This window comes from Schistocerca cancellata, chromosome 1, assembly GCF_023864275.1.
Source record: "Schistocerca cancellata isolate TAMUIC-IGC-003103 chromosome 1, iqSchCanc2.1, whole genome shotgun sequence".
NCBI classification, from domain to species: Eukaryota; Metazoa; Arthropoda; class Insecta; order Orthoptera; family Acrididae; genus Schistocerca; species Schistocerca cancellata.
This window is the reverse complement of record NC_064626.1, coordinates 479,933,615-479,946,473: the sequence shown is the minus strand read 5'-3', so window position 1 is coordinate 479,946,473 and position 12,859 is coordinate 479,933,615. Positions and strand designations below refer to the sequence as shown.

The 12,859-nt window shown below is 53.5% G+C and overlaps 19 non-coding genes across 19 annotated transcripts; all 19 read right to left on the bottom strand.

Moving 5' to 3' along the window:
• Positions 1–70: 70 nt before the first annotated feature.
• On the bottom strand, positions 71–142 carry Trnae-cuc (transfer RNA glutamic acid (anticodon CUC)). Its single transcript has one exon. It is a non-coding gene; the product is annotated as a tRNA-Glu (tRNA).
• A 427-nt stretch (positions 143–569) lies between these two features.
• On the bottom strand, positions 570–651 carry Trnal-cag (transfer RNA leucine (anticodon CAG)). Its single transcript has one exon. It is a non-coding gene; the product is annotated as a tRNA-Leu (tRNA).
• Positions 652–1,828: 1,177 nt separating this feature from the next.
• Positions 1,829–1,900, bottom strand: Trnae-cuc (transfer RNA glutamic acid (anticodon CUC)). Its single transcript has one exon. It is a non-coding gene; the product is annotated as a tRNA-Glu (tRNA).
• A 427-nt stretch (positions 1,901–2,327) lies between these two features.
• Positions 2,328–2,409, bottom strand: Trnal-cag (transfer RNA leucine (anticodon CAG)). The gene has a single exon. It is a non-coding gene; the product is annotated as a tRNA-Leu (tRNA).
• A 1,177-nt stretch (positions 2,410–3,586) lies between these two features.
• Positions 3,587–3,658, bottom strand: Trnae-cuc (transfer RNA glutamic acid (anticodon CUC)). The gene has a single exon. It is a non-coding gene; the product is annotated as a tRNA-Glu (tRNA).
• Positions 3,659–4,085: 427 nt separating this feature from the next.
• Positions 4,086–4,167, bottom strand: Trnal-cag (transfer RNA leucine (anticodon CAG)). Its single transcript has one exon. It is a non-coding gene; the product is annotated as a tRNA-Leu (tRNA).
• A 1,177-nt stretch (positions 4,168–5,344) lies between these two features.
• Trnae-cuc (transfer RNA glutamic acid (anticodon CUC)) lies at positions 5,345–5,416 on the bottom strand. The gene has a single exon. It is a non-coding gene; the product is annotated as a tRNA-Glu (tRNA).
• A 427-nt stretch (positions 5,417–5,843) lies between these two features.
• Positions 5,844–5,925, bottom strand: Trnal-cag (transfer RNA leucine (anticodon CAG)). The gene has a single exon. It is a non-coding gene; the product is annotated as a tRNA-Leu (tRNA).
• Positions 5,926–6,668: 743 nt separating this feature from the next.
• Positions 6,669–6,740, bottom strand: Trnah-gug (transfer RNA histidin (anticodon GUG)). The gene has a single exon. It is a non-coding gene; the product is annotated as a tRNA-His (tRNA).
• Positions 6,741–7,115: 375 nt separating this feature from the next.
• Trnae-cuc (transfer RNA glutamic acid (anticodon CUC)) lies at positions 7,116–7,187 on the bottom strand. The gene has a single exon. It is a non-coding gene; the product is annotated as a tRNA-Glu (tRNA).
• Positions 7,188–7,614: 427 nt separating this feature from the next.
• On the bottom strand, positions 7,615–7,696 carry Trnal-uag (transfer RNA leucine (anticodon UAG)). The gene has a single exon. It is a non-coding gene; the product is annotated as a tRNA-Leu (tRNA).
• Positions 7,697–8,448: 752 nt separating this feature from the next.
• Trnah-gug (transfer RNA histidin (anticodon GUG)) lies at positions 8,449–8,520 on the bottom strand. The gene has a single exon. It is a non-coding gene; the product is annotated as a tRNA-His (tRNA).
• Positions 8,521–8,895: 375 nt separating this feature from the next.
• Positions 8,896–8,967, bottom strand: Trnae-cuc (transfer RNA glutamic acid (anticodon CUC)). Its single transcript has one exon. It is a non-coding gene; the product is annotated as a tRNA-Glu (tRNA).
• A 427-nt stretch (positions 8,968–9,394) lies between these two features.
• Positions 9,395–9,476, bottom strand: Trnal-cag (transfer RNA leucine (anticodon CAG)). The gene has a single exon. It is a non-coding gene; the product is annotated as a tRNA-Leu (tRNA).
• A 743-nt stretch (positions 9,477–10,219) lies between these two features.
• Positions 10,220–10,291, bottom strand: Trnah-gug (transfer RNA histidin (anticodon GUG)). Its single transcript has one exon. It is a non-coding gene; the product is annotated as a tRNA-His (tRNA).
• Positions 10,292–10,666: 375 nt separating this feature from the next.
• Trnae-cuc (transfer RNA glutamic acid (anticodon CUC)) lies at positions 10,667–10,738 on the bottom strand. Its single transcript has one exon. It is a non-coding gene; the product is annotated as a tRNA-Glu (tRNA).
• Positions 10,739–11,165: 427 nt separating this feature from the next.
• On the bottom strand, positions 11,166–11,247 carry Trnal-uag (transfer RNA leucine (anticodon UAG)). Its single transcript has one exon. It is a non-coding gene; the product is annotated as a tRNA-Leu (tRNA).
• A 752-nt stretch (positions 11,248–11,999) lies between these two features.
• Positions 12,000–12,071, bottom strand: Trnah-gug (transfer RNA histidin (anticodon GUG)). Its single transcript has one exon. It is a non-coding gene; the product is annotated as a tRNA-His (tRNA).
• Positions 12,072–12,446: 375 nt separating this feature from the next.
• Trnae-cuc (transfer RNA glutamic acid (anticodon CUC)) lies at positions 12,447–12,518 on the bottom strand. The gene has a single exon. It is a non-coding gene; the product is annotated as a tRNA-Glu (tRNA).
• Between the last annotated feature and the right edge of the window lie 341 nt (positions 12,519–12,859).

Sequence of the window (12,859 nt, the reverse complement as noted above, 5' to 3'; positions counted from 1 at the left end):
ACGCGTCAGCGTAGCGTCAGTCGAGCAAAGTCGAGACAAGTCGCATAAGAGGAGCAACAAAAACGCGCATTTCCGGTACCGGGAATCGAACCCGGGCCTCCTGGGTGAGAGCCAGGTATCCTAGCCACTAGACCACACCGGATAACGACGGCAGTGCTCTTCCAGCGAACGCAGCAATCAGGCACGGTTAACTGACAACTGTAAAAAAATCCACTCTCTCACGTTATAGAACGGCGTGCTCCGGACGCATTTCGTGGACACGAACGCCAGCAATGATGAGAGCAAAAGGCGCTTACAAATCCTGTCGTTGCACCACGCACTGTTCTACGGCAATTCACGAAGCAGAAGCTGTTTTCTTTGCAGGCAATGAGTGCAGCCGTCTTCAACACAGGAAACAATTACACGTTTGGCAGCTGTGGGATTGGAACCCACGCCTCCGAAGAGACTGGTGCCTGAAACCAGCGCTTTACACCGCTCGGCCACGCTACCTACACAACACGCGCGTCACAAGAGCTGCATCCTACCCTACGAGAACACACAGCAGCGGCACAAAAATGAGACGTAAAAACTGGCAACGGTGGGATTCGAACCCACGCCTCCGAAGAGACTGGTGCCTGAAACCAGCGCCTTAGACCGCTCGGCCACGTTACCGTTGGACCACGAGCGGCAAAACGTTTCCTTTGTAGTACAAAGATCACTCCGAAATGTAAGTGTCTTGGCAATCGCTGTGCCGTGTATGTCCACTGCTCTCCCACTGGAAGCGTCTCTTTAGGCCATCCACAACAAGAAAATGCCGTGCCCGCCGTATGGGAGCGACGCCACTTGTCTGTAGCTGTCGTAGATAAGGAGACAGCAGCTCCTGGATTCGAACCCACGCCTACGAAGAGACCAGTGCCTTAAACCAGTGCCTTAGAGCGCTATTTTTCGTTGTATTTTTTCCATGCAGCAGATCCACACATGACGTGGCTCACTGGAGTAGTATGCGACATAGGATGGAAAATACAGTTCCCGCCCGGGATCGAACCGGGGGTCCTTCTGCGTGTGAAGCAGACGCGATAACCGCTACACTACTTTTTTATTTTTGAGCGCTCGGCCACGCTACGTGCGCTGCATTGGGCGCCAGTTTTCCCAGCATTTGTAGAAACAGTGCACGTCACAGCTTCCTGTTCTGCTGGCACTGGTTGCTCATCCATCGCACTTCAAACAACTGCCCTTTTCGACTGCAGAGAGCAGCGGACGTCCGCGCTCTGGGAGGCGACATTACATGTTGGTGATGAAGTGGTAGTACAAACTGCGGCCTGTGGAACACGAGTGAAAAATCAAGAGAGCACTGTAATTTCGAGTACTCGTGCACTATCTCTATAGCAACGGCAGCAAGGCAAAACTTTCAAAAGTGCCGTGACCAGGATTCGAACCTGGGTTATTGCGGCCACAACGCAATGTCCTAACCACTAGACTAGGCGCCCGCCAAAGCAGCTGGCGGGAATGCAAGTGGCGGCACACAGCAAAGCCCAGCCCACAGTGTCACGCCACAGCAGTGTCAGACACGTTCTCCATCACATGTATACAAACAAATGAACGCGCCTGCGCTGTCAGGACACTAACTACAGTGGTTAGCTGCATTCACCTCCGTGGCAATGTCTTGCAGTCCTCCAAGCCTCTTCGCTACAGGTACGTGGCTCGACAACAAGTGGACACACGCCGCATCTCTCTCGCCGTCGGGTGTTGCCGTGAATCATACTTAACGTAGCTTTCTGCACGCGTCAGCGTAGCGTCAGTCGAGCAAAGTCGAGACAAGTCGCATAAGAGGAGCAACAAAAACGCGCATTTCCGGTACCGGGAATCGAACCCGGGCCTCCTGGGTGAGAGCCAGGTATCCTAGCCACTAGACCACACCGGATAACGACGGCAGTGCTCTTCCAGCGAACGCAGCAATCAGGCACGGTTAACTGACAACTGTAAAAAAATCCACTCTCTCACGTTATAGAACGGCGTGCTCCGGACGCATTTCGTGGACACGAACGCCAGCAATGATGAGAGCAAAAGGCGCTTACAAATCCTGTCGTTGCACCACGCACTGTTCTACGGCAATTCACGAAGCAGAAGCTGTTTTCTTTGCAGGCAATGAGTGCAGCCGTCTTCGACACAGGAAACAATTACACGTTTGGCAGCTGTGGGATTGGAACCCACGCCTCCGAAGAGACTGGTGCCTGAAACCAGCGCTTTACACCGCTCGGCCACGCTACCTACACAACACGCGCGTCACAAGAGCTGCATCCTACCCTACGAGAACACACAGCAGCGGCACAAAAATGAGACGTAAAAACTGGCAACGGTGGGATTCGAACCCACGCCTCCGAAGAGACTGGTGCCTGAAACCAGCGCCTTAGACCGCTCGGCCACGTTACCGTTGGACCACGAGCGGCAAAACGTTTCCTTTGTAGTACAAAGATCACTCCGAAATGTAAGTGTCTTGGCAATCGCTGTGCCGTGTATGTCCACTGCTCTCCCACTGGAAGCGTCTCTTTAGGCCATCCACAACAAGAAAATGCCGTGCCCGCCGTATGGGAGCGACGCCACTTGTCTGTAGCTGTCGTAGATAAGGAGACAGCAGCTCCTGGATTCGAACCCACGCCTACGAAGAGACCAGTGCCTTAAACCAGTGCCTTAGAGCGCTATTTTTCGTTGTATTTTTTCCATGCAGCAGATCCACACATGACGTGGCTCACTGGAGTAGTATGCGACATAGGATGGAAAATACAGTTCCCGCCCGGGATCGAACCGGGGGTCCTTCTGCGTGTGAAGCAGACGCGATAACCGCTACACTACTTTTTTATTTTTGAGCGCTCGGCCACGCTACGTGCGCTGCATTGGGCGCCAGTTTTCCCAGCATTTGTAGAAACAGTGCACGTCACAGCTTCCTGTTCTGCTGGCACTGGTTGCTCATCCATCGCACTTCAAACAACTGCCCTTTTCGACTGCAGAGAGCAGCGGACGTCCGCGCTCTGGGAGGCGACATTACATGTTGGTGATGAAGTGGTAGTACAAACTGCGGCCTGTGGAACACGAGTGAAAAATCAAGAGAGCACTGTAATTTCGAGTACTCGTGCACTATCTCTATAGCAACGGCAGCAAGGCAAAACTTTCAAAAGTGCCGTGACCAGGATTCGAACCTGGGTTATTGCGGCCACAACGCAATGTCCTAACCACTAGACTAGGCGCCCGCCAAAGCAGCTGGCGGGAATGCAAGTGGCGGCACACAGCAAAGCCCAGCCCACAGTGTCACGCCACAGCAGTGTCAGACACGTTCTCCATCACATGTATACAAACAAATGAACGCGCCTGCGCTGTCAGGACACTAACTACAGTGGTTAGCTGCATTCACCTCCGTGGCAATGTCTTGCAGTCCTCCAAGCCTCTTCGCTACAGGTACGTGGCTCGACAACAAGTGGACACACGCCGCATCTCTCTCGCCGTCGGGTGTTGCCGTGAATCATACTTAACGTAGCTTTCTGCACGCGTCAGCGTAGCGTCAGTCGAGCAAAGTCGAGACAAGTCGCATAAGAGGAGCAACAAAAACGCGCATTTCCGGTACCGGGAATCGAACCCGGGCCTCCTGGGTGAGAGCCAGGTATCCTAGCCACTAGACCACACCGGATAACGACGGCAGTGCTCTTCCAGCGAACGCAGCAATCAGGCACGGTTAACTGACAACTGTAAAAAAATCCACTCTCTCACGTTATAGAACGGCGTGCTCCGGACGCATTTCGTGGACACGAACGCCAGCAATGATGAGAGCAAAAGGCGCTTACAAATCCTGTCGTTGCACCACGCACTGTTCTACGGCAATTCACGAAGCAGAAGCTGTTTTCTTTGCAGGCAATGAGTGCAGCCGTCTTCGACACAGGAAACAATTACACGTTTGGCAGCTGTGGGATTGGAACCCACGCCTCCGAAGAGACTGGTGCCTGAAACCAGCGCTTTACACCGCTCGGCCACGCTACCTACACAACACGCGCGTCACAAGAGCTGCATCCTACCCTACGAGAACACACAGCAGCGGCACAAAAATGAGACGTAAAAACTGGCAACGGTGGGATTCGAACCCACGCCTCCGAAGAGACTGGTGCCTGAAACCAGCGCCTTAGACCGCTCGGCCACGTTACCGTTGGACCACGAGCGGCAAAACGTTTCCTTTGTAGTACAAAGATCACTCCGAAATGTAAGTGTCTTGGCAATCGCTGTGCCGTGTATGTCCACTGCTCTCCCACTGGAAGCGTCTCTTTAGGCCATCCACAACAAGAAAATGCCGTGCCCGCCGTATGGGAGCGACGCCACTTGTCTGTAGCTGTCGTAGATAAGGAGACAGCAGCTCCTGGATTCGAACCCACGCCTACGAAGAGACCAGTGCCTTAAACCAGTGCCTTAGAGCGCTATTTTTCGTTGTATTTTTTCCATGCAGCAGATCCACACATGACGTGGCTCACTGGAGTAGTATGCGACATAGGATGGAAAATACAGTTCCCGCCCGGGATCGAACCGGGGGTCCTTCTGCGTGTGAAGCAGACGCGATAACCGCTACACTACTTTTTTATTTTTGAGCGCTCGGCCACGCTACGTGCGCTGCATTGGGCGCCAGTTTTCCCAGCATTTGTAGAAACAGTGCACGTCACAGCTTCCTGTTCTGCTGGCACTGGTTGCTCATCCATCGCACTTCAAACAACTGCCCTTTTCGACTGCAGAGAGCAGCGGACGTCCGCGCTCTGGGAGGCGACATTACATGTTGGTGATGAAGTGGTAGTACAAACTGCGGCCTGTGGAACACGAGTGAAAAATCAAGAGAGCACTGTAATTTCGAGTACTCGTGCACTATCTCTATAGCAACGGCAGCAAGGCAAAACTTTCAAAAGTGCCGTGACCAGGATTCGAACCTGGGTTATTGCGGCCACAACGCAATGTCCTAACCACTAGACTAGGCGCCCGCCAAAGCAGCTGGCGGGAATGCAAGTGGCGGCACACAGCAAAGCCCAGCCCACAGTGTCACGCCACAGCAGTGTCAGACACGTTCTCCATCACATGTATACAAACAAATGAACGCGCCTGCGCTGTCAGGACACTAACTACAGTGGTTAGCTGCATTCACCTCCGTGGCAATGTCTTGCAGTCCTCCAAGCCTCTTCGCTACAGGTACGTGGCTCGACAACAAGTGGACACACGCCGCATCTCTCTCGCCGTCGGGTGTTGCCGTGAATCATACTTAACGTAGCTTTCTGCACGCGTCAGCGTAGCGTCAGTCGAGCAAAGTCGAGACAAGTCGCATAAGAGGAGCAACAAAAACGCGCATTTCCGGTACCGGGAATCGAACCCGGGCCTCCTGGGTGAGAGCCAGGTATCCTAGCCACTAGACCACACCGGATAACGACGGCAGTGCTCTTCCAGCGAACGCAGCAATCAGGCACGGTTAACTGACAACTGTAAAAAAATCCACTCTCTCACGTTATAGAACGGCGTGCTCCGGACGCATTTCGTGGACACGAACGCCAGCAATGATGAGAGCAAAAGGCGCTTACAAATCCTGTCGTTGCACCACGCACTGTTCTACGGCAATTCACGAAGCAGAAGCTGTTTTCTTTGCAGGCAATGAGTGCAGCCGTCTTCGACACAGGAAACAATTACACGTTTGGCAGCTGTGGGATTGGAACCCACGCCTCCGAAGAGACTGGTGCCTGAAACCAGCGCTTTACACCGCTCGGCCACGCTACCTACACAACACGCGCGTCACAAGAGCTGCATCCTACCCTACGAGAACACACAGCAGCGGCACAAAAATGAGACGTAAAAACTGGCAACGGTGGGATTCGAACCCACGCCTCCGAAGAGACTGGTGCCTGAAACCAGCGCCTTAGACCGCTCGGCCACGTTACCGTTGGACCACGAGCGGCAAAACGTTTCCTTTGTAGTACAAAGATCACTCCGAAATGTAAGTGTCTTGGCAATCGCTGTGCCGTGTATGTCCACTGCTCTCCCACTGGAAGCGTCTCTTTAGGCCATCCACAACAAGAAAATGCCGTGCCCGCCGTATGGGAGCGACGCCACTTGTCTGTAGCTGTCGTAGATAAGGAGACAGCAGCTCCTGGATTCGAACCCACGCCTACGAAGAGACCAGTGCCTTAAACCAGTGCCTTAGAGCGCTATTTTTCGTTGTATTTTTTCCATGCAGCAGATCCACACATGACGTGGCTCACTGGAGTAGTATGCGACATAGGATGGAAAATACAGTTCCCGCCCGGGATCGAACCGGGGGTCCTTCTGCGTGTGAAGCAGACGCGATAACCGCTACACTACTTTTTTATTTTTGAGCGCTCGGCCACGCTACGTGCGCTGCATTGGGCGCCAGTTTTCCCAGCATTTGTAGAAACAGTGCACGTCACAGCTTCCTGTTCTGCTGGCACTGGTTGCTCATCCATCGCACTTCAAACAACTGCCCTTTTCGACTGCAGAGAGCAGCGGACGTCCGCGCTCTGGGAGGCGACATTACATGTTGGTGATGAAGTGGTAGTACAAACTGCGGCCTGTGGAACACGAGTGAAAAATCAAGAGAGCACTGTAATTTCGAGTACTCGTGCACTATCTCTATAGCAACGGCAGCAAGGCAAAACTTTCAAAAGTGCCGTGACCAGGATTCGAACCTGGGTTATTGCGGCCACAACGCAATGTCCTAACCACTAGACGATCACGGCCACGGAGGCGCCCGCCAAAGCAGCTGGCGGGAATGCAAGTGGCGGCACACAGCAAAGCCCAGCCCACAGTGTCACGCCACAGCAGTGTCAGACACGTTCTCCATCACATGTATACAAACAAATGAACGCGCCTGCGCTGTCAGGACACTAACTACAGTGGTTAGCTGCATTCACCTCCGTGGCAATGTCTTGCAGTCCTCCAAGCCTCTTCGCTACAGGTACGTGGCTCGACAACAAGTGGACACACGCCGCATCTCTCTCGCCGTCGGGTGTTGCCGTGAATCATACTTAACGTAGCTTTCTGCACGCGTCAGCGTAGCGTCAGTCGAGCAAAGTCGAGACAAGTCGCATAAGAGGAGCAACAAAAACGCGCATTTCCGGTACCGGGAATCGAACCCGGGCCTCCTGGGTGAGAGCCAGGTATCCTAGCCACTAGACCACACCGGATAACGACGGCAGTGCTCTTCCAGCGAACGCAGCAATCAGGCACGGTTAACTGACAACTGTAAAAAAATCCACTCTCTCACGTTGTAGAACGGCGTGCTCCGGACGCATTTCGTGGACACGAACGCCAGCAATGATGAGAGCAAAAGGCGCTTACAAATCCTGTCGTTGCACCACGCACTGTTCTACGGCAATTCACGAAGCAGAAGCTGTTTTCTTTGCAGGCAATGAGTGCAGCCGTCTTCGACACAGGAAACAATTACACGTTTGGCAGCTGTGGGATTGGAACCCACGCCTCCGAAGAGACTGGTGCCTGAAACCAGCGCTTTACACCGCTCGGCCACGCTACCTACACAACACGCGCGTCACAAGAGCTGCATCCTACCCTACGAGAACACACAGCAGCGGCACAAAAATGAGACGTAAAAACTGGCAACGGTGGGATTCGAACCCACGCCTCCGAAGAGACTGGTGCCTAAAACCAGCGCCTTAGACCGCTCGGCCACGTTACCGTTGGACCACGAGCGGCAAAACGTTTCCTTTGTAGTACAAAGATCACTCCGAAATGTGTCTTGGCAATCGCTGTGCCGTGTATGTCCACTGCTCTCCCACTGGAAGCGTCTCTTTAGGCCATCCACAACAAGAAAATGCCGTGCCCGCCGTATGGGAGCGACGCCACTTGTCTGTAGCTGTCGTAGATAAGGAGACAGCAGCTCCTGGATTCGAACCCACGCCTACGAAGAGACCAGTGCCTTAAACCAGTGCCTTAAACCAGTGCCTTAGAGCGCTATTTTTCGTTGTATTTTTTCCATGCAGCAGATCCACACATGACGTGGCTCACTGGAGTAGTATGCGACATAGGATGGAAAATACAGTTCCCGCCCGGGATCGAACCGGGGGTCCTTCTGCGTGTGAAGCAGACGCGATAACCGCTACACTACTTTTTTATTTTTGAGCGCTCGGCCACGCTACATGCGCTGCATTGGGCGCCAGTTTTCCCAGCATTTGTAGAAACAGTGCACGTCACAGCTTCCTGTTCTGCTGGCACTGGTTGCTCATCCATCGCACTTCAAACAACTGCCCTTTTCGACTGCAGAGAGCAGCGGACGTCCGCGCTCTGGGAGGCGACATTACATGTTGGTGATGAAGTGGTAGTACAAACTGCGGCCTGCGGAACACGAGTGAAAAATCAAGAGAGCACTGTAATTTCGAGTACTCGTGCACTATCTCTATAGCAACGGCAGCAAGGCAAAACTTTCAAAAGTGCCGTGACCAGGATTCGAACCTGGGTTATTGCGGCCACAACGCAATGTCCTAACCACTAGACGATCACGGCCACGGAGGCGCCCGCCAAAGCAGCTGGCGGGAATGCAAGTGGCGGCACACAGCAAAGCCCAGCCCACAGTGTCACGCCACAGCAGTGTCAGACACGTTCTCCATCACATGTATACAAACAAATGAACGCGCCTGCGCTGTCAGGACACTAACTACAGTGGTTAGCTGCATTCACCTCCGTGGCAATGTCTTGCAGTCCTCCAAGCCTCTTCGCTACAGGTACGTGGCTCGACAACAAGTGGACACACGCCGCATCTCTCTCGCCGTCGGGTGTTGCCGTGAATCATACTTAACGTAGCTTTCTGCACGCGTCAGCGTAGCGTCAGTCGAGCAAAGTCGAGACAAGTCGCATAAGAGGAGCAACAAAAACGCGCATTTCCGGTACCGGGAATCGAACCCGGGCCTCCTGGGTGAGAGCCAGGTATCCTAGCCACTAGACCACACCGGATAACGACGGCAGTGCTCTTCCAGCGAACGCAGCAATCAGGCACGGTTAACTGACAACTGTAAAAAAATCCACTCTCTCACGTTATAGAACGGCGTGCTCCGGACGCATTTCGTGGACACGAACGCCAGCAATGATGAGAGCAAAAGGCGCTTACAAATCCTGTCGTTGCACCACGCACTGTTCTACGGCAATTCACGAAGCAGAAGCTGTTTTCTTTGCAGGCAATGAGTGCAGCCGTCTTCGACACAGGAAACAATTACACGTTTGGCAGCTGTGGGATTGGAACCCACGCCTCCGAAGAGACTGGTGCCTGAAACCAGCGCTTTACACCGCTCGGCCACGCTACCTACACAACACGCGCGTCACAAGAGCTGCATCCTACCCTACGAGAACACACAGCAGCGGCACAAAAATGAGACGTAAAAACTGGCAACGGTGGGATTCGAACCCACGCCTCCGAAGAGACTGGTGCCTGAAACCAGCGCCTTAGACCGCTCGGCCACGTTACCGTTGGACCACGAGCGGCAAAACGTTTCCTTTGTAGTACAAAGATCACTCCGAAATGTAAGTGTCTTGGCAATCGCTGTGCCGTGTATGTCCACTGCTCTCCCACTGGAAGCGTCTCTTTAGGCCATCCACAACAAGAAAATGCCGTGCCCGCCGTATGGGAGCGACGCCACTTGTCTGTAGCTGTCGTAGATAAGGAGACAGCAGCTCCTGGATTCGAACCCACGCCTACGAAGAGACCAGTGCCTTAAACCAGTGCCTTAGAGCGCTATTTTTCGTTGTATTTTTTCCATGCAGCAGATCCACACATGACGTGGCTCACTGGAGTAGTATGCGACATAGGATGGAAAATACAGTTCCCGCCCGGGATCGAACCGGGGGTCCTTCTGCGTGTGAAGCAGACGCGATAACCGCTACACTACTTTTTTATTTTTGAGCGCTCGGCCACGCTACGTGCGCTGCATTGGGCGCCAGTTTTCCCAGCATTTGTAGAAACAGTGCACGTCACAGCTTCCTGTTCTGCTGGCACTGGTTGCTCATCCATCGCACTTCAAACAACTGCCCTTTTCGACTGCAGAGAGCAGCGGACGTCCGCGCTCTGGGAGGCGACATTACATGTTGGTGATGAAGTGGTAGTACAAACTGCGGCCTGTGGAACACGAGTGAAAAATCAAGAGAGCACTGTAATTTCGAGTACTCGTGCACTATCTCTATAGCAACGGCAGCAAGGCAAAACTTTCAAAAGTGCCGTGACCAGGATTCGAACCTGGGTTATTGCGGCCACAACGCAATGTCCTAACCACTAGACGATCACGGCCACGGAGGCGCCCGCCAAAGCAGCTGGCGGGAATGCAAGTGGCGGCACACAGCAAAGCCCAGCCCACAGTGTCACGCCACAGCAGTGTCAGACACGTTCTCCATCACATGTATACAAACAAATGAACGCGCCTGCGCTGTCAGGACACTAACTACAGTGGTTAGCTGCATTCACCTCCGTGGCAATGTCTTGCAGTCCTCCAAGCCTCTTCGCTACAGGTACGTGGCTCGACAACAAGTGGACACACGCCGCATCTCTCTCGCCGTCGGGTGTTGCCGTGAATCATACTTAACGTAGCTTTCTGCACGCGTCAGCGTAGCGTCAGTCGAGCAAAGTCGAGACAAGTCGCATAAGAGGAGCAACAAAAACGCGCATTTCCGGTACCGGGAATCGAACCCGGGCCTCCTGGGTGAGAGCCAGGTATCCTAGCCACTAGACCACACCGGATAACGACGGCAGTGCTCTTCCAGCGAACGCAGCAATCAGGCACGGTTAACTGACAACTGTAAAAAAATCCACTCTCTCACGTTGTAGAACGGCGTGCTCCGGACGCATTTCGTGGACACGAACGCCAGCAATGATGAGAGCAAAAGGCGCTTACAAATCCTGTCGTTGCACCACGCACTGTTCTACGGCAATTCACGAAGCAGAAGCTGTTTTCTTTGCAGGCAATGAGTGCAGCCGTCTTCGACACAGGAAACAATTACACGTTTGGCAGCTGTGGGATTGGAACCCACGCCTCCGAAGAGACTGGTGCCTGAAACCAGCGCTTTACACCGCTCGGCCACGCTACCTACACAACACGCGCGTCACAAGAGCTGCATCCTACCCTACGAGAACACACAGCAGCGGCACAAAAATGAGACGTAAAAACTGGCAACGGTGGGATTCGAACCCACGCCTCCGAAGAGACTGGTGCCTAAAACCAGCGCCTTAGACCGCTCGGCCACGTTACCGTTGGACCACGAGCGGCAAAACGTTTCCTTTGTAGTACAAAGATCACTCCGAAATGTGTCTTGGCAATCGCTGTGCCGTGTATGTCCACTGCTCTCCCACTGGAAGCGTCTCTTTAGGCCATCCACAACAAGAAAATGCCGTGCCCGCCGTATGGGAGCGACGCCACTTGTCTGTAGCTGTCGTAGATAAGGAGACAGCAGCTCCTGGATTCGAACCCACGCCTACGAAGAGACCAGTGCCTTAAACCAGTGCCTTAAACCAGTGCCTTAGAGCGCTATTTTTCGTTGTATTTTTTCCATGCAGCAGATCCACACATGACGTGGCTCACTGGAGTAGTATGCGACATAGGATGGAAAATACAGTTCCCGCCCGGGATCGAACCGGGGGTCCTTCTGCGTGTGAAGCAGACGCGATAACCGCTACACTACTTTTTTATTTTTGAGCGCTCGGCCACGCTACATGCGCTGCATTGGGCGCCAGTTTTCCCAGCATTTGTAGAAACAGTGCACGTCACAGCTTCCTGTTCTGCTGGCACTGGTTGCTCATCCATCGCACTTCAAACAACTGCCCTTTTCGACTGCAGAGAGCAGCGGACGTCCGCGCTCTGGGAGGCGACATTACATGTTGGTGATGAAGTGGTAGTACAAACTGCGGCCTGCGGAACACGAGTGAAAAATCAAGAGAGCACTGTAATTTCGAGTACTCGTGCACTATCTCTATAGCAACGGCAGCAAGGCAAAACTTTCAAAAGTGCCGTGACCAGGATTCGAACCTGGGTTATTGCGGCCACAACGCAATGTCCTAACCACTAGACGATCACGGCCACGGAGGCGCCCGCCAAAGCAGCTGGCGGGAATGCAAGTGGCGGCACACAGCAAAGCCCAGCCCACAGTGTCACGCCACAGCAGTGTCAGACACGTTCTCCATCACATGTATACAAACAAATGAACGCGCCTGCGCTGTCAGGACACTAACTACAGTGGTTAGCTGCATTCACCTCCGTGGCAATGTCTTGCAGTCCTCCAAGCCTCTTCGCTACAGGTACGTGGCTCGACAACAAGTGGACACACGCCGCATCTCTCTCGCCGTCGGGTGTTGCCGTGAATCATACTTAACGTAGCTTTCTGCACGCGTCAGCGTAGCGTCAGTCGAGCAAAGTCGAGACAAGTCGCATAAGAGGAGCAACAAAAACGCGCATTTCCGGTACCGGGAATCGAACCCGGGCCTCCTGGGTGAGAGCCAGGTATCCTAGCCACTAGACCACACCGGATAACGACGGCAGTGCTCTTCCAGCGAACGCAGCAATCAGGCACGGTTAACTGACAACTGTAAAAAAATCCACTCTCTCACGTTGTAGAACGGCGTGCTCCGGACGCATTTCGTGGACACGAACGCCAGCAATGATGAGAGCAAAAGGCGCTTACAAATCCTGTCGTTGCACCACGCACTGTTCTACGGCAATTCACGAAGCAGAAGCTGTTTTCTTTGCAGGCAATGAGTGCAGCCGTCTTCGACACAGGAAACAATTACACGTTTGGCAGCTGTGGGATTGGAACCCACGCCTCCGAAGAGACTGGTGCCTGAAACCAGCGCTTTACACCGCTCGGCCAC